The 20,430-nt window shown below is 44.3% G+C and overlaps 1 long non-coding RNA gene across 1 annotated transcript; it reads right to left on the bottom strand.

Moving 5' to 3' along the window:
* Positions 1 to 10,475: 10,475 nt before the first annotated feature.
* LOC146187557 (uncharacterized) lies at positions 10,476 to 18,576 on the bottom strand. Its single transcript, XR_014707937.1, has 3 exons — positions 18,214 to 18,576; positions 15,903 to 16,105; positions 10,476 to 10,967 (listed from the first exon to the last, which is right to left on the bottom strand). It is a non-coding gene; the product is annotated as an uncharacterized LOC146187557 (long non-coding RNA).
* Between the last annotated feature and the right edge of the window lie 1,854 nt (positions 18,577 to 20,430).

Raw genomic sequence — 20,430 nt, 5'->3', positions numbered from 1 at the left:
AGTTGCCTCATGATTTTCGAACCAAACTCCGGCATGTCCTTGAAGAACAAATTAGACTTGCCTAAGTTTCGCGGCGTCGTTCCAGCCGTTGAATTCTGCCACTCGGTCGAAAAGGTCCATCCAGTCTTCCGCATCTTCACTGGGCAGTCCTTGGAACATGGGGGGGGGGGGGGGCTCCCTGGGCTGCACGAAGACGACTGGTGCTGTTGACGGGGCCATTTCCAGAGTTGATGCCTTCCGGAGTCGAATGGGATCAGGCAACAGACCGTGTTCGGGTTGTAGGCCTTGGAGTCGGCGGCTGGCTCGGTGTCCTGTAGGCCTTCCAGGGTAACAGGAAAAATGCTGATGTCTTCGCTTGAAGGATCAAGGACAGCACCTCCACCAGATGTCACGAGGTGGTGACCAGGATTGATGACACAAATGAAGAGTCGGTTATTTCACTGGAGAAACTCTTTATTTTGCTTACTTGCGCCCGCAAAAGAACTAAGCAACTCGGCGGCGGCGATAGCAACAAACGTGCTCGTTGATCGTCGAACAGAGAATGCCCGTCGCACTCGTCAACGCCCAATTTGAAGGCTGCTCAGAACAATCTAGATAACGTCGCAAACAGCTACTAGCATAGGCTGGAACATTGTAGAAAGACACACGAGTGGCCGGAATCTTCGAGACAGATCTCGGTGCATCTTGAGCTACAACGAAACTGATAAAGGTGTGACTCGCGACTTCGAGCATTAACAAACAAAGAATACGGAACTGATACGCGATGCAGAATCAGAGCGATAAGGTCGTATTCCGGCGGATGTTAAAAAACAACATTGAATGTTTCGCGGCAATATAATATTGTTTGACAAGAACAGATTATTTAGTTTTATAAAGTGGATGCATAATATCCGTGGTCGCCATCATATATTTGACGAGCAGAATACTTCGTTTTGAGGAAGGCAAAGTCATCAGCTAAACAGCTTTGTAAAAGACGAAAACTTGACCGCCTCTTACAAGGAATCACAACTTGCAAGAAATCTTGCCTGGACGTATTTTTCAATGTAAAAACGCATAAGCCTGACTGGCCCTTAAGGGTAATAGTTTCTGAGGACGGCGCTTGGCAAAAGACGCTCGGCAAGTTCTTGCAGGAAAAACCAAAAATACTAACTATTGACGACCCCTTTCAGGTAAAATCTTCTGACGACGTAGTGATGTTTTTAAGTGACAACTTTAGCAGTGACTTCGCAGCGGGTTCCATAGATGTGAAATATTTATATTATTCGATTCCCCAGGACGAATTGATGATATGTGTTGAAGAATGCATAGATACGTTTGGTGCGGTCGCTTTTCAAAACGACTGCGGAATGGCAATCCAAGGGTTCCTGGAATTCCTTTCATTGTACCTAAGGTCGACTTACGTCCTCTGGGAGGATAAAGTGTATCTACAAAAACGCGGGGTGTGGATTTGGTCATGTATCGCGCCATTTCTTAGTGATTTGTACCTGGCCCAAAAAGACAGGATCTTAAACAATATTCTCGCTGGCACAAATGTCAAAAAAGTTCAGGTATGTCGACTACCTTGCGCCAAGGCTCGAACAACCAGGAAGCAGTACTGGAGGCTGTTGGTCAATTTTCTCAAGCGTTAAAGCCACTTGCTGTTACTCATGAGCTTCCATCTCAAGGGTTTTTGAGATTTTTAGATCCCAATCTTGAGTTTATTAGAGGGCATACTTGTTGGGCCCTCACTGCCGTTCCTTTCGGCTCACTCAAAGCTGACAAAAAGAGCTATTGTGAACTTATGCTTGACAAATGCTTTAAAGAAATCATGCTTGCACAAAATGGAAATTAGCTTCCTACGTCAGACAGAACGTTTTGTTAGAGCTGGTTATCCTTTGCATGTGCTGGTGTCGGTTGCCAAGAAGATGAATAAGCGCTTGAGATTGCCAAGGCTTGAACAACAATGTGGGCAAGAGAAAATAAAGGATAAGAGGAAGGTGGACATCCATAATGTTTCTCATCGCCTTAAAAGAATTGGACGAAAAGCTGGTGTTAATGTGGTTTTCACTGCCCCTTACAAATTGAAAAGTATCTGTAGAAAGATAAACACTAATTCAAGTGGTAAAAAGCAGGTGTGCCTGACAAAGCACAAAAACCCTTTTGTTGAATGTACTGAAGGCCTTGTGTATTTTTTGCCGGTGTCCTGTGGAAAGGAGTATATTGAGCAGACGGGAAGTTGTTTGAATGAAAGACTATTAGAGCATAAAAGGAATTTTGAGCAGGCTTGCCAACATTTAGGGGTTCACTGCAGAGACTGTCCCTCAAAAACTTGTGCTCCGGAACTCAGCGGGTGCAAAGTGCTTGCCAAGCACAAAGAACAGCTAGTCCGCGAGATTATCGAGGCAGCTGCTATAGCGAATCTGAATGATAAGTGTATCAGCACACCGTCTATTGCATTAACAAAAAGTGAACTGGACATGTTGTAAATTGACGCGCCTGCATGATTGCAAATTCTGTTACTTTTTCCAATGCTTGAGCGATATGGTTGTGACACACGTGGCTGTTACACATGCATAATAAGGCATGTTTCTTCGTAATAAACTCAGTTGCAAGTCAGCGCTCGTCTCTCGTGTGTCTCGTTTTTGTTGCGCTGTTTTTTCGCTAATGGATAACCAACACGCCCAAGCAGCCGTAGTTGCAAGCTTCGATCCTTGGCTCAACCCTGTTGACGGTGGGCTACAGTGTGATAACCCCACCGGCACAACATTGGATGGCAGCTGCGGGATTGACCGGTGTCAGGCACCGCGGCGCGGTGAGTACCTGAAGTTTCCCTCAAACGCCAGACTTTTTCTGACACACAGGGTAGCTTAGAGAAGGGCTGAGCGTAGCATTGTGTTAGCCTTGCGTGTTTCAGGCATACAGGATATGTTTTGAAAACCAAGGGATGCTGAGAGGGCAATCAGTACGAGAAAGGCTTGCGCGTCTCTTGCTAGGAGCGAGATAGCGAACTCTAGTACACTATTCTAAAAAGGCAAACAACAAGAGGCCGGTGTAAAGGATGGAGAGTTACAAAGTCAGAGAACTTCTCCAAATTTGCGATGAGTTGGGCATTGGTTTGGGCTCAACAAAAAGAAAAAAGGAAATTCTTTAGATAATGCAGGCAGAGGAAGTGACGGTTGAGGATGCCGCAGAGGCCTGGGATGATATTCAAGAGAGAAAAAGGAAGGAGGAAGCCAAAAGGCTAGAACTCCAAAAGCGCGAGGAGCGTGAAAAAACGACAAGGTAGCTATGAGCGTGAAAGGAACTCCAAAAGCGCGAGGAGCGTCAAAAGCTAGAACGCCAAGAGCGCGATGAGCGTAGGTTAGGACGCGAAAAGCGGTTTTCCTGCTTAAAGAAGCTTATGCAGCTCCAGCTTTCGGCACACGAAAAAAGTGTTGAAAGACATGAAGCTTTAATTGCCATTCGAGGTTCGAAGCCGCGAGAGTGTCTGCAACAGTTCCTCATCGCCGAGGATATGGCAGGGTACTTGGCAGATTTCCATCGTGTGTGCAAAAGTAAGCGCTTCGAGCGAGATGGGCACAAAGGGCTCTTCTCTGGCGTCGGAAGAAATCAAGCGCGTGATAGACGGTGACTTCGACTGTCACCAATGGACAGGCATCGAAAACCTGTACCAAATCGTTATTGGATTTGGCGTATCAATCGAAAGCCGATATAACTGAATGGCTAGACAGGAAGTCTAGGAGCAAATTGTGCTTGCACCAAAGAATGAGACACAGCTTGGGGAAACGGCCGAGCAACGCGACCGCGGCAGGCGAGCCGATCGAGCCTCGAACAGAAGTTTCTCGGGTTACCTTGGTCGAGCCACTGGCAGCTGAGACGCTTGGAGCCGACTCCATCGGCGAGAAATCCGCAGTGACACCGTCCTGCACGCCGCCCCACGTGGCTGTAAGCAATCAACGAAACGAAAGTGGGGAACTGGCAGTAAATGAACCGCCTGACAACTCAGAAGCAGAAGTTGTCAAACGTCGCGGAGATGTAGTCAGGCTAGTGACAACAAATTGGAAATTTCCCAAGTCAGCGTCGCCATAGATTATGACACACAGAAAAACGAAGTGCCGTTTGTGGAGTCTGCGCAAGCCCACGAGTGTTGAACAGCGAAGGTCGAGAACCACACCTGTAGTGTAGTGCCTAGAATATACTTGCTAGTGTGCCGTGCGGAGGGGTCTCTCAATGGGAGGAGGTGGCCGCGCCGGCGATGCCTTCCAACTTTGGCCGCCTGGGGCGCTGCTCATCGTAAAGAGATCCGTTGGACGATTAGCACTAGGTGCCCACGGCAAAACTACAAATGAGGCGGTACAGGGAGATATCGCCTGGGCATCTTTCGAAGTAAGGGAAGCTCAGAGTAAAATATTATATGAGGAACGCCTGAGGAAATTGGACAGTAACAGATGGGCAGCTAAGGTATTTAAATACCTGTACCTAAAAAGCGTTGACTCACAATGGAGGAAAAGAACTAGGAAACTAACTAGTAAGTATGCTAGTAACAAGGACGAAGATATAAAGAGCATTAAGCAACAGGTGAAAAACACAGAAGGTAAAAATTGGATAAATTCGATGAAAAAAAAAACAGAGTCTGGAACTATACCGAAAGTGGAAAATGCAGATCAGGGAGGAAGATTTTTTTGATAACTCAAGAGGCAGTGCCCTACTTTTTGAAGCTAGATCAGGGTGCCTTAGAACACGCAGCTACAAAAAGAAATTTAACAATGGAGATGACGCATGAGCTGTATGTGGAAACTCCAGTGAAACAATTGACCATATTATACTCGATGCAATGGTATCCATCCGGAAGTTGATACAGGCGCAATCACTGTTCCTGAAGCTCTGGGGTTTAGAGATTACAATGGCCGGGTGAATAAACCGGCGGTGGAAACTAGCAAAAAATGGCTGGAAGATTGGTGGCTTAAAAGCAGAGAAGTGACATAATATTAGTAATGTAGGAGCAAAATTTAATAAATAAAATGATGGTTTAGTTAACCGTTCTAAATCAATAATTAAGATATATGGAGAAAAATAAGCATGATAGCTACTGCTACCACCCCGTTTCAAAGGGGACGCTCCTATATTCCATCCATTCCATCCATCCATCCATCGTGCCGTCGATGCCGTCGGCCGCCGGCGCGCCCTTGATTTGCCGCTGTTGCGCTGGCCGAGCCATCAGTGGTTTGAGCGCTTTGGATACGTCTACGCTGTTCTTTTGTTTTAGTCGTTCTGTTCCTTGCATTCATGTGAGAGAATTAAATTTTCAACGACTAATGATGTTTAAAATAAAGCATCAGGGCAGGCAAAAGACATATGTTTCGTGTCGCTCTGTCGGAGCGACTACCGTTCGAATCAGGACTAGGTTTCTATGTTCGGTGTGTCATCGGACCCTGCGGAGCTTGCGTAGTGGAAGCGGCTGATTAAAAGACAGGACCGCAAGTTGACTTCAACATGTGTTGTCTGCGAAAAAAAATGTTAAGGAGAGCTACGTCGAGAGAACGTCCAAAGTGACGGTGAACGGCATCGTCAACGAGCTCGCTAGAGATTTATTATTTATTTATTGCATACTGCCAGCCTGAATGTCAGGCTTTAGGCAGGAGTGGGGGGTACAGAAGAATACAATTCACGAGAATACATTCAGTCTTGCGAATGACGACAACGAAAGAAAAAGGCATATCACTTGGACAGAGCAAAAAGCACGAAAAAAGTGAAGTGTATACACCATGATATGACAATGTGAAACACCGCTATCTATCATGGAATGCACTCAGAAAAGAAGACAACGGCGAACACTCAACCACATTTGCAGGTAGGTCGTTCCAAGTACGGATAGTTTTAGGAAAAAATGAGGCTTTGAACACATTTGTTCTGCACAAAAAATCGCTCACTTTCTTAGAATGAAAAGAACGGGTTTGTCGTTGGGTAACTGAATGAAAGTATCTATGCCAAGCTGGTTGTGGTAGATCAAATAAAACATTTTTAATCTTTCTTTGTATCGTCTTGCCTGCAGGGTTTCTAAATTAGCTGTTTGTAAAAGTGCTGTTGGGGATGTTTTCCAGCTATAACAATTGTATATGAACCTGACACATTTACGCTGGACATTTTCAAGTTTGGTGACATTGATCTTTGTGTGCGGATCCCAAACAACTGCCGCATGTTCTAAAACCGGTCTAATGAAAGATTTGTAGGCAAGAAGTCTGCTGGGGATTTAGCAAGGGTTCTCCTCAAATAGCTTTATTTACAGTGTACGTTATGTGGTCATTCCATTTTAAATCTGACGTGATTATAACTCCTAGATATTTGTAATTATTTACCCGAGATAACGTGTTGTTATCGATGTTGTAGCAGAACTTCAGCGGATTGACTTTTCGCGTCACAGTCATAGCTACTGTTTTTCTTGTAGTTTATGCACATTTGCCAAGTTTTGCACCAGACCTGAATTTTACTCAAGGACGTATTTAACAGTACCTGATCAATCTGGCTGTAAATCTCGTGATAAAGTATACAATCATCGGCGAGCAGGCGTATTTTATTCGATATGTCGGAAGCAATGTCGTTTATAAAAAGCAAAAAAAGTAATGGTCCAAGGACGGAACCCTGAGGAACGCCGGACTCAACAGGCGCGGAATCCGAACTGATTCCTTCAATGGATAAAGTCTGACGCCGGAATGAAAGATATGCCGCTAGCCATGAGAGCAATGAATCATTTTTAAGGATAGGTTTCAATTTTAAAAGCAGTTTTTGATGGCAGACGCGATCAAACGCTTTTTCAAAATCTAGAAATATTATGTCTACTTGACTACCCCTGTCTAATGCTGCTGCGAGATCATGGACAGTTTCTATTAGTTGTGTTACCGTGGAATGTTTTCGACGGAAGCCATGCTGTCGGCTATCAATAATGCCGTTCTGCTCAGCAAAAGTAGAAATGTGTGCAAATATAATGTGTTCAAATGCCTTTATACAAGTACATAGCAAGCAAATGGGCCTATATGATGAAACAAGAAGCCGGTCCTCTGCTTTCGGTATCGGGGTAAATTTTGCATGTTTCCAATCACTTGGAAGTTCTGCGCGTGACAATGATTTTTCAAATATCAGACATAAGTACTTAGCGGACCATTCAGCGTAACGGAAAAGAAAGGAAGCAGGAATGCCGTCAATCCCCGGCGACTTTTTAAAATCTAGATTGAGCAGAAGTGTTAGTACTCCTTCTTCACTGATAGCTGGAATATTTATCGGAGGAATTTCGGCAAAAGCGTTGAACTGCGGAGTAACGCCATCGTCCTTGGTAAAAACAGAACAGAAATAAAGGTTTAAGGCATCAGCTACTTCCCCTTGATCCGTTACGACATTACCATTGATCAACAGATTCGAAACTGATTGCTTCTTTGGCGACAAGTGACGCCAAAATTTTTGCGGGGACTCGGTAAGAAACGGTTTAGGCGTACACTTTGATAATGGTCTTTGCTCTTTATAATTGCATTCTTCAGAAACAGACGCAGTTCAGATAAGTGGTGTGCGCCCGCAGGAGAAGGGCGCTGTAGATATTTCTTTCTTGCTTTTTTAACCTTTCGCCCTACATGGGCTATTTCTTTGTCATCCAAGGTTTAGAAGTGCGTTTTATGACCTTTCTCTGGGGAATGAAGTGCTTTATGTAGTGCTTAACTAGACCTTTGAAGAATAACCATAACACATCAACGGATATGCTACTACATTCATGTTTGGCAACAAAAGAAGAGAACGAATTGTCCAATGCATCAAGTACATTCACATCACTAGCACGAGAAAAATCGAGTACAACCGTTTCCCTCTGTTTCAGCTTAAAAACATTCTTCAATTTCAAGGTAAGGGACACTATTTTGTGGTCAGAAATCCCTTCAAAAATATGCACACTTGGATTCATATGTATGACCTTGTCATTTACGAGAAATAAATCTAATGTCGACACACTTCCGCCGTGAACACGGGTAGGTAGTTTCACTAATTGCGTTAAATTGTGCATTAGAAGTACGTCAACAAAGAGTTCACCAGAATGAGAGTGCGCTTTTGGGAACTCATTAGCTTAATCGACATCCGGTACATTAAAGTCTCCTGTCAACAGAATGCTGCAAGATTGGTTCCTATGTCTGCATAGAAATTCATTCAGGTTTTCAAAAAATGCAGGACTAGAGTTAGGAGGACGATAAAATCCACCAATTAGAAGATGGAAACCATCCAGTACATTCTTGACGATGACGCACTCCATTCCAATAGGGTCAGGTTGTCTGGACGCACTCAAGCACTCCTTAAAAAGTATGGCTACTCCGCCACCTCGGAAATCTCTGTCGTTACGGTAAATTCCGTAACCTGCTGGACTGATTTCAGCATCGCTTATATCTGGATGTAACTATGTTTCTGCAATGAATATTATTTGCGGGCTATGAACCATAACAATACTTTCCAGATCTGTTATCTTGTTAACTATACTGCGTGCATTCACATTGAGGCAACAGAATGTACTTTTAATGGAAGGTTCGGGTCATGGTGTCGTTTCAGATACGAGTGAAGTTTCAACGATAGGCACTATCTTCCTCTGGGCGCTGTCCCATTTAAACATTTTTTTGTCAATTCTAACTTTGTCGTAGATCAACTTTACCTTTCCTCCCTGCCTTCTAATATCAGCCGTGTTGTCCCATAAGCATTTTCTGATTTGCCTTGTGGCTGCCGAGAAGTCTTCGCTAACGGCTATATTCTTTTCCTTTTCTATCTTGTAGCAGTTTTGAATAACGTTCACTTTTTCTCGGTGATCAATAAGTTTAAGAATTACTGGTCTTGGCTTCCCTACTTTCTTTTTTCCTAGTCTGTGTATCCTTTCTACAGAAGATACCTGTACGCCGAGTGTACTTTGAAACAAGTCATCCACCACATCTTCCATAAGTGATGAATACGTTTCATCGGTGCGCTCAGGAATGCCAAACACAATGAGGCTATTTCGCCTACTTCTGTCTTCGAAATCAACTAAATTTTCCAGTGTTTTAATTGTATTTTCCATATCAGTGATCTTCATACCAACCTCCTTTACTATCGCTGCTGATTCTTCAACCTGTTTAATCTTTGCTTCGATTGTGTCCAGTCTTTCCTTAATACATTTTTGACCATCCAAAAGTTTCAGCAGTAGCTCCTGATTGTTTGGTCCGGGATTAAACTCGACATCACCACAAAGCATCAGCAATGAAAGCAGAATATCCTGTGCGTATAGGTACACCGCACAAACACCATTTGGGCACGCCAGCAAGACCAGACAACGGTTGCTAGTTTTTATGGTGGAAGAATTATTACTGACCTGCACAAAAAGCAGGAACGGGTTTGTCATGGCGTTGACCGGTGGCCTGCTGACGTGCCCCCTGAAGTGACTGCTGTGTGAAGAGCGTCTTATATAGGCCGGGGCCGAGGAAGTTGAGGGCGGTGCCGTCCAAACGTCGACGGAACGTGGTAGTTGTAGCGCCAGACTCCGTAGAGTCCGGCAGGAGTGACACATGTTGCTTCATCGGGTATGCTTGCCGGTCCAGTCAAGCCGAGAAATATCTGCACAAAAAGCAGGAACGGGTTTGTCATGGCGTTGACCGGTGGCCCGCTGACGTGCCCAGTGAAGTGACTGCTGTGTGAAGAGCGTCTTATATAGGCCGGGGCCGAGGAAGTTGAGGGCGGTGCCGTCCAAACGTCGACGGAACGTGGTAGTTGTAGCGTCAGACTCCGCAGAGTCCGGCAGCAGTGACACATGTTGCTTCATCGGGTATGCTTGCCGGTCCAGTCAAGCCGAGAAATATCTGCACAAAAAGCAGGAACGGGTTTGTCATGGCGTTGACCGGTGGCCCGCTGACGTGCCCACTGAAGTGACTGCTGTGTGAAGAGCGTCTTACATAGGCCGGGGCCGAGGATGTTGAGGGCGGTGCCGTCCAAACGTCGACGGAACGTGGTACCCAGGCAGCACACCAACATCGCACCAACCCCGGCCCAACGTCGACAAAAATTGGTACCAACATTGGCGTAACACTGGCTTTTTGAGAAATTGCTACATTTTTATATATTGGTCCGGCTTATATGCCAACATTGCACCTATCTTGGCACTGCCAACATAGGCTATCAGCTGGCCGTGCCCCTTGTGTCACGTATTGGCATGCCACTAGTATTCATTGGCACATTTTCCATTGGCAATAAACCGGCCGTGCCGCTAGTATCACATATTGGTATTTATTGGCATGCAACAAGTATTCATCGGCACACGTGGCACTGGCACTGCCACTGTTAAGCCACCGTTAGCCATGCAGTTATTTCACCCTTGCCCTTACTGCTGCCACTTGCTCTGACAATTGCGGCTTTCTTATGCAGTCATTTCCCAATACCACCTTGCATGTCATCTCCCTAAGGAGCCATAACAACCATGCAATTAAATGAGGCAAGCAAAATATTTTCCGAAAACATTTTATTGAGAGCTCATATACATGTACATGCCATAAGGACATCAGGGGGCCAAAGTGCAGTGCAGGAGGCATTCGGTACAGGGCTAATATGGGAGATGCTAGTAGGTGTAATTGGAAACAGGGCACTAAGCAGCACATGACCAGGTAGTGCAGGTAGAGGTGATGGGGTGCAGTGTGCATTGCTCATGAGGGAAGGGGCTGGACATGTTGAGCAGGGTTGATGCACTATAGCCTTGTAGTGAAAGAGGTGTTGCAGGAATAGGAGGCTGAGCATGGGTGCATTCCAGGGCAGTGTCCACCATGGATGGAAAATGGCAGTGGACTGTGTTGAGCATGATAGTTGGCAGTGAAGGGTCAATGGATCAAGTGATGAGGTTGAGGGGGCGGGGGAAGCGCATGGTCCAGGTAGTAAGCTGGGCACCCCGCAGGAAACAACCATTCAGGAACAGTTTGTTGAGGAGATTGGCCCGTGGGTGTTACAAATGACATCTGCACAGAAGACAAGCATATATCACCATAAGATTTAAACTCACCTTCTCAACACTTATTCAAACACATATTTGAAGTCTGGGTGCTCTATACGATTGAGTACAAAATACAGAACCCCGCTATAGTAAAGCCTGATATAGTAAAGTGAAACTGAAGTCCCAGTTCATCTTCCATAGGCAACTGTACATTTTTCCCCTTTATAGTGAAGATGTTTTTGGTAAAAAACGGTTAAAGTGCTTCTGGCCATGGCGACGACTCCCGCGCACTACCTAGAGTCGCGAGACCAAGACTTTTTGTATTTGAAAACAGAACAATAACCCCGAGTGTTCGTTTAGGTGGCTTTACTACTAGCCGTAGCAGTAGTCAAAAAAAGCCTACTTTACAGAAACATTGGAGCCGTGAGGGAAAGCGCGCAGCGCGAAGAAGAAAAAAGTAAAGCTGTCTACAAACATAGCAAGCAGGCGGCGTGTTCCATTCAGAAAGTAAAGGAGTAAACGTGCAGCACGAAATAGGGAAGGGAAAGAAATGGGTCAACATTCACTGCAATATGCAGTACAAATCATGAGGCAGTGGTGGCAGAAAGTGGAGGTGCAGCGAGTAAGGTCTTACAGCACTTGAGTGCCATGCGAATTTATCATTTATTGCCTTTTAAAAGAGAGAAAGAGCAAAACGAGACACCATGTTCATGCAAAGCTTTAGTTTTTACATGAAATCGAACTTTGTTGCATTCGTATTCACGTCTTCATGCTTCAGAGGTACTTCCACAAGATGTAGATACATTTTATAATGAAAAAATCACACAAAGAGATGATAAAAGCGAGATGGAAGGTATTTAGGTTTTTTTTTTTTCATTAAGCAACAAGACGTGTTCAGGAATTCCCTATTTAACTACTAGACAGCACTTTCAGGACCATGTCATCACAGACCACTGATACAGTAAAGACCATAATATAGTAAATATTTTCGCTGGCCTCAGTGGCTTTACTATAAAGGGGTTCTACTGTATATATTGAAGGCCTATTGCCACACATTCTTCTTTTAGAGCACTTTGCGACAGGTTTCTGGGCCTGCAAGGGCATGCAGCATCTTATAACGTAGGGATAATAAACATATATGAAAAATAATATGCATTCCAGATACAAAAGAAAGATATTTGGAAGAAAAAACCTGCTTCCAGCAAACCGCTAACTTCAGGTGGATGCTTAGTGTGCATATAGAATTACATTTCCTGAAAATATGACGGTTCAGGCTCCAGAACGTTCAATTTTTAAAAACTTCTTAAACATTCCTACATTAGACAATATGGATTACTAAGCATGCAAAACTGGATATTAAAGAACACATTAAAGAATATTTTTCTGGAGTACACCAGTTACAGGCACGCATACGTTACTGCGGCCAGAATGAAGAAATAATTGCCCTGACAGAATCGATCAAGCTATCTTCAATCAGCTGAGAGAGATGTGTACATCGCAGATATTCTCTAGGCTGCGCACGCATATAATATTCTCAAGATAACAGTACCATTTCAAGTTCCAGCTTTTTAGTTTTCACAGCTTTATTGCTTGCTGCATTCTACTATAAACAATTGCCTTACTTGTAATGTACCAAGGAATAGTTTTCATACAGTGCTCATTATAAATTAAAGACACCAGAACAATATGCACACAAACAAGAAAAAAAAGAACGGGACAGAGCGCCATTCAAAACTGATTTATTGTGCAGAATAAGTACATATATATCTCACTGCCGGCATATGCGCAAGGAACCAATTCAGCGTCATGTAGTTTAAGATATGTTCAAGAAGCCCATGCCTCATACCATAGCCTCTTTCTCTGAGAAATCATTCTTGAACATAGCTTATCTTAAACTACAAGATGCTGAATGTGATGTAGCTGAATGTGTTCCTTGCGCATGTGCCGGCAGTGAGATATATATGTACTTGTTCTGCCCAATAAATCAGTTGTGAGTGGAACTCTGTCCTGTTTTTTTCTTGTGTACGTGAATTATTTTGGCGCCTTCAGTTTATAATAAATAAACACGAACAGCCCAACAAGAAGTTCTAGTAATCATACAGTGCATGCTTGTTCAGCTAAAATTATTACAGTCAGCCTGCAATGAGCAATTGAGCAAGTACTAGAAATTTTTTTTGCATAGGCAGGAAAATGTTATGCTAGATCTGAGTACAATGATATCGTACTTCCTTATCAGCTAGCAGCCTACCAGGTATGCATTTTCCCTCATCGCAGCTAATCATATGGCCATACCATCGGCAACCTTCCACGTGCAAGATTATATTCAGTTAGGCATACCTGGGTGATTTTATGTCCAGGTACCAGGTGTGGTGCTCAGGCATCTGATTTCTTCAAACCAATTCATAGTAGTTGTTGGTACAGAGAATAGTAATCTGCCTGAATATCTGAGGCCAAATATTATTTCATTGCTTAAGCACACCTTAAAATACAATGCATGATGTGACTTTGGGATCATAAAAAAACGATACATCTAGCATGACAGTGATTTTTACCTCCACCCTATCACAAGTTCCTTGAAAAACCAGTTTAATCCTGAGATGAAAAGTTTTTTCGCACACATTTTATATTTCAGTATCTATAAAATGTTGATATTTCGTGAATATATTTCAAAATCAAAATTCCTTAACAGCCTCACAAATTTTTTTTTCAAAAATGGACAATATTTTGTACTCAAATTAAAAATAAGATTGTGTCTGGAGAAATAGTATTGTTTGCAGAACAAAACAGCACAGACGCAAAAAGCACACATATCGCTCAAATTTAATGTGCAATACACGAACTGAGAGTTCACCTAAAATTACAAGTACAATAGCCTTGTATACATGGACTCGACAGAACGGGTTGAATCAGCGTTGAGTAAGCAAGGTCATCATTCTCGACCCGGCTGATGTCTACATGAACTCGCTTTCTAGTGAGTAAGTATCGTAGCAGAGCGTAGCATCGAGATTCGAAGTTATTGTGCAAGTTCTTACTCGTATTTGATCCCATTGACTTTTACTATCTAGAGCTTCGATTATTTTTTATCTTTGATGAGCGCTAAAAAGCATTCATTTCGAGCGACGCTCGTCGCCGCTCCAGAGGCTTTTTCCTATCCCAGAATTCCCCATAACTATACTCCCTGACTGGACTGCGTCTACATGCCTTTAGATAAGCGGGTCAAGCGAATTAACCTACCCCCTGAAATCGAGTTAACGCGATCCGCTCCGCCGCCTATTTTACTCGACCCGACTGTGTATACATGAACCCCACAACTGATTTTTCACTCGACAGACGTACTCGACGCAATTCTGCCGAGTTCATGTATACAGGGGTGGAACGCACGTGTAACAAGTAACAATGCAGCTAAGAATCCAATCTGCTTTCTTCTGGCTCATCCAGTTTTCTAAAAAAAATATCTTGTCTGACATAGGAGGATATTTGGAGTTAAGCAGCTAAGCAACACAAGATCCATATGCTTGCTCTAACGCGTGACTCCTCAGTGCACTTACAGTTGCAATTTGCTTGGTCATGTGGCAGTTCACTAAACCGTCTGACTAGATATGACAATAAAAAAGAACATCGGGGGATCATTTCTACTTTTATTAAGACATGCAAAAGTTTTTTGTTGTTGACATAGCATTCAGAGACTGCTGGAGTTTGGCAGTTTTATACGTCTTATTTCGTTTGGCAGTTGCAAGGGGATGTAGAAAAAGAAATATGAGTAAGGAATATAAGGGGTGACAACATCCCGAAATAAAACTAATGAACCAATGATGCACACTGCTTATCTTAAATGGTGTCACTGGTAGCATCAAACACAGAAAATCGTCCTTGAGTATGACAAATTTGAAGCCCAGGAGGTGAGTGATTGTGGGCAGGTAGTTAGAAAACGGCAGCCCCCCTGAGAGGTAGGCGGCACGATCACTGCCACCCATTATGGGGAAAGCCCTGGCAAGCATGCAGGCAAAGGTGCACATATATAAGAGCAATAAATGCACAAGGAATGCACGCCTGAATGAGCAGCTGCACTAATAATTTCCTTTTGTCTTTCAGCCCACCCCTCCTGCACTGTAAGCAAGTCTGCTCTGTTTTCCGAACACAGAAGCATATGCAAAAACAAACAATGTTCTCTAAAATTTACAAAATTTGAACGAGTATTGCATGATGATCTTTCTGCAAATGTCTTGCTCTAGGGTTACAGAATAAATTCATTGCAGCTGCGAATAAAGCGAGTTAGGAGCTAATGGCGAATCTCAATGGCAATGGCGAATCTCAATGGCAAGTGACAATTTAAAATTGTCACTTTGAGCAAAGTAAATAGCCTGGTTTAGATCAAAGTAATATTACATCTACATGGCTGAAGCCAGTGTAGGCCACCAGAAATGTACAAGCAGTCAGTAACTGCATGTCTGTATGAACAAATACATACAGTGCAGGCAGCAGTAATGAAGGGAGAGTGGAAGGCAAATAACCTGAGCAACACTGAATGGCTTTCTTCTCTGCAACCTCAATACAGACTTCCTGCGAATTCTTGTAATGCAATCATAATCAAGTATGCTAAATATTCCATCACTTAAAGCGCCTGCACTCCCGTGTTACGCAAATGACAACTACTTCTTCAGTTCACAAGCTTTGTATGTTATTGTGCTCTTACACCACAGGTTCACTCAATCATGCCTCAACTTGAAATAGTCACATACTGTTGAAATAAAGCAATGAAATATAGCACCAGCTATTAAAGCACTGCCAGGGACATGAAGGATATTATTTTCTGCATACTGGTGGGCAAGAATTCTGAACAAGTAAGCCTTGAGCTAAAAAGCCAGAAAAAGTCATATAGCATGCAATCATATAGCAAAACGCCAGCAGAGCATTTAAAGCCTTTATATAATGCAAAACAAAGGCAATGTGTCATACCTACCGAGGCAATGTTTCCTTACACACAGCATGTTTCATGGCAAGGCTCCCACAGTTGTTGACAGGTTTGCAGCACCAAAATGATGACGATGTTGTCTGCCTCACATTCAGGCAGCACCCCTTTGATGGCAGATGATTGCTTGTGCAAAAGCAGTGCGATGATACAAGTGGAGCAGCTGGACTGCGGGCGTTATAGAGCAAAGAGCCCTAAATGCAAGGAAAGAAAGTCTCCATTAAATCGATGCCTCTAAATCATGATAACAGCATACCACGGCTCTTCTCTGTTTAGTTAATCTATAATTTCAATTGAAAGCTGTCTCAAAAAATGAACTAATTGCAACTCTATGTTACACATGATATAACATAGCTGTGCCAGGGCGGTGGGGCGATCAGTTAGCATAACGACCGGAAAATGCATACTGATGTTTCATGCAGTCTTGATGCTGGAGCAAACTGTCATGGTGCGAAGAACAAAATTAAAAGCAGGCACTGGCGCCAAACGTGTGCTACACAACCGACGCGACTAGAGGTGCGCACGGGCATAAATTTTGAGCCCGACCCGGGCCTCATGCTACAAACCCGAACCCGGCCTGGAACTGAAATTGCCTGAGCCCACCCAGCGCTCACACTTAAGGCTCCGGCCCTGCTGGAGATGCTATAACAGACCAGTTGCAAAACCTACAAGTCGGCTTCCCTGTGAGGCAGCAATTCGTGCACAGTGGCGACAGAACCTGATTCAGGGATAATAGTTAGGTGCAGTACATGCATCTACCACAGTCCACGCTGCTTTGGATGCAGTTCCCCACGCACAGGCCATTGTCAGAGAAAGGCTTTTGGGCATTCTTAACACTGGAATAAAGCGGGGCGCACTGCCACCCTAGGGGTGAAGAAAGAAAATTTAGAAAAGGGACACTAACCGGAGAGGGTAATAGTGGGGCGACAATGCGCACACGAATAATACTGTGACGAATGGGCAAGAGGTGCGGGAATTACCCTACCAGTCAGGCGATGTGCTAGCACTGTGCCCAACTATTACCCCAAAGTCTATGCCGCCATTGTGCAGGAATGTCTGCCGCACCAGGAAGCTGACGTGTAGGTTTTACAACTGATCTATTGCAACTGAAGCAACGATACAGAAAGATAAAAATAGGCGACAATTCCTGGCGATGCATCGCGCGACGACGACGCCAACGCCTGTCGCCGCTGCTGGTGCACATTGCACAGAGCGAAGGACCTCAGCGAGAGAGACGCGTTTTCAGTCCTGCTTTGTTAGCGCCGCCTCCTCGTTTGGTAAATGAGTACAGTTACGCTATACCCAGTTTCTTGCACTAAACAGCAACACTGATGAAATTTCTTGAAAAGCGTCAAGCCCCTCCCCCCCCCCCCCCCCCCCAAAAAAAAAAAATGTCCCAGCGCAGCGGCGTGCTACTATACTGCGATGCAGACATGATTTAAAGCAGTGGCGTTTTTCTGCAACTTTCGAAAATTAGCAATATCTAGCAACACTAGCATTTTTCGTTTTGCAATACTACCCTACCAAGCTTTTACTAAACCGTCTCGATGCGCTCATATATGCACGGATCAGACGAAATGAGCGTCTGCAGGATTTTCGCTCATACCGGACTAGGGAAACAAACTTTGCATGCAAAAAAAAAACAAAAAAAAAGAAACAACTAAGGTGAGTACCCCGAAGCATTTTGCGATTGGCTGCCTCGCGAGCTGGTTCCAGCATCATGAGCGATTTTCTAAAAACCCAGAACCTGGGCGACAGCGCCGAGTGGCAATGCTTTAGCGGTCCTCAGCGCACTGCGCATCGTGCTGCCGCGCGACCCATGCGGTTAGCGTTTTATCGCACCAGACACGAGAAAATATGCTTTTGCCCTGACTCCGCTGACTCCGCTCGAGGTCACCCGAGGGAACCCGAGCGGCCGAGCCACGCAACGGCTATACGCCGTTCCAGCCACTGTAACGCCGTGAATATCCGAAGTTGGCTTTTAGGGCTACGATGCCACGCAGTTGTTTACTTTAGAAAATCAGTACTCTGCAAAACAGTAACGGTTTAACTTGAAATAAGCTGCAAAATGATCGGCATCAAGTCGCGCACACTTGAGAACCACTTTTGAAAAGTTAACAACGTAAGAAATATACTAAAAGAAGACAAATCTCCCTAGCACATGGCTTACGCAGCCTGCAGCAACAATGAAATGTAAGACAACGCTTGTAATTTAAAAAATGCTCAATCTAAGAGGCTAATATTTTGCTCCAATATACACAAACGCTTTATGAAATCTGAATGAAAAAATTTGAAAACTTACATGGAATATTTCTTGAAGAAAGAAGCATTTTCCGTGCGCGGTGCCACCGAACGTCGAGCCGAGCGAACGAGTGGCCGTTGGATGGACGAAAGAACGGAGCGCCCTCTTTGAAACGAAATACAACTGCCGCCGTCATGCCGGCTAAACGATTGTCGCGTCATCCTTCGAGCTTTTTAGTAATCGCCTTTTCAGCAGCAGCAGCATAAATGCGCTCTGCGGCTGCTCATCTATGTAGGGCTCTGTGCTAGCAGCGAAGCTCGTCGTCGCCCTGGAGAGGCGCCTAGCTGTTTTGTTTCTAACACCCAAACCTGTTCAAGTTGTATTTTGTGAATGCTGTGTTCTACTACGAATAGTTCGCTCACTTTTAGCATACCAACGAAAATTCTTTCATACAATAGTGCTCAATCGAGTGGAATATTTCAATCACCCTGAAATGAGGATTTGAAGCAAGTTTGTTGAAAATTATTGAGCTAAGCATCTCAGTACCACGACTTGCCACCTCTTTATAAGCTAGTTGCATACGATGCTTACATTTTTTCTCATATATCCGCACCGTCAGCATCATTCTATCTCATAGATAAGTCGTTTGTTGGCCCGATTCATTAGGCGCTTGTTTCTTTCTCACAGTTTAGTTTCTTGCGTATATTTTATTGGCCAAGAAAATGCGGTAATAGCACATTTCTCTATGCAACCTGTTATGAGAGCCCGGAAATGTTTGAAAGAAGTCTCCAGTCTGTTAGCGTTCGTGTTTTTATTACTGCGCAATTCCTTCCCCTGGGCGGCGGCCAACCGCCCCTTGGACCCTGAGTGGTGCGTCGACCCATCCACCGCTTTGGCGCACCTGCGTGGATTTCTACGCGCGCATGCAACCTCGGACCTTGCTCGCATCGCATGCGGTGAGAGAGTGCGATCCGGGGAACGATAGGAGTGCGAAGTGCGCGAGGACGGGATTGAACGGTGCGTCAGCACGGAGGGCATTCGTGAAAAACTGTGCGAACGAGCGTGTGCGAAACAAAGATGTATCATTGTAAACCGGTTGTTAATATACCCATTGTACCTTTTCGTATTTTATATGCGTTTCCAGTCTTTTCTTTCACATTTTTTTTTCGTTCTAATGCGAACAAGTCAGTTTACATCTGGGTAATCTTCTCTCCATACACAATATTTGTAAAAAAAAAAAACTCCCTTCCCCGCGCACGCCTGTAACTGTTCCACCACGAAGGTAGTTAGAAAATAATAAGCTTTGATACCGAATTAAGCTTACTTGTAAAACAACGACTGCTTTATTTAGTTTTTGAACTCTACAGTTATTCCTTCTTGCCATTTGTAGCGCAAGCATTGTATTGCAGTGAACGACGACGGAATCGCGAAATTGAGGGTGTGAATAAAAGCGGAGAAACGTTACAGACTTCTTTTTTTCGCACTTGCGCAAAAAAAAAAAATAATCCAGAAATTCAAAAATTATGCTATCAATGCACTTGCATGGCGTCCAATCAAATGTTGTTCTGCTGAGCTGCCGTTCTTGTATACTGGCTGATACACGAGGCTATTTTGATTTCCTATGAAATTCAGTGTGACAAAGCCCCACGCGGATATATTTCGCGTTTCAAGTTCTTGTGAAATGTGGAAGCCGGCCCGTCGCCGTGCCGCGGGCGACTCTAGCTGGCTCTGCGATCATTTTTGCCACTGCAGTGATTTGAATATTCGCGGCTTGTTTAGCAAATAACTGGCGTACTCGTTTGCCGAATGAGTGTTTCAAGATAATCATAGAGCATTTATCAGTACCGTATGTGTACGATATTCCATCAGTGATTAATGCGCCATGGTCATTGCAGTCGTACTTTTGATTATACACGTATGGAATGGTCTACTCTCGCAAAGCCTAAGACGTAAGTTACGCTAGCTCTACGTATGTCAAATAGGTATATGAAAGAAATAGAGCCTTAAAGTATAGCGGCTGACGCATTGCGTCGTAAATTCCCGCCCGAACGGCGGCCGTGTGCCCCTTGAACCACACGTGGAGCGTCAGGGCCAGCGTCTTGGATTGCATCGCGCAGCGTGTAACCCGACAACCCCACCTGCAGAGCGCATCCACTCGGGCAAGTCGGCGCCGCTGTTGCTGGCGCCGTGCCTCCATGTTTTTCTTCCTTTGTTTGTGATGTTTTCAATGAACCTAGCAAGCATCGAACAGAGCGTTCATGTTTCGGCGCGAGTGAG

The sequence above is a fragment of the Amblyomma maculatum genome, chromosome 6 (genome assembly GCF_055883805.1).
Source record: "Amblyomma maculatum isolate TAMU_Amacu chromosome 6, ASM5588380v1, whole genome shotgun sequence".
In the NCBI taxonomy this organism is placed as follows: Eukaryota; Metazoa; Arthropoda; class Arachnida; order Ixodida; family Ixodidae; genus Amblyomma; species Amblyomma maculatum.
This window is presented reverse-complemented; position numbering and strand designations above follow the sequence as displayed.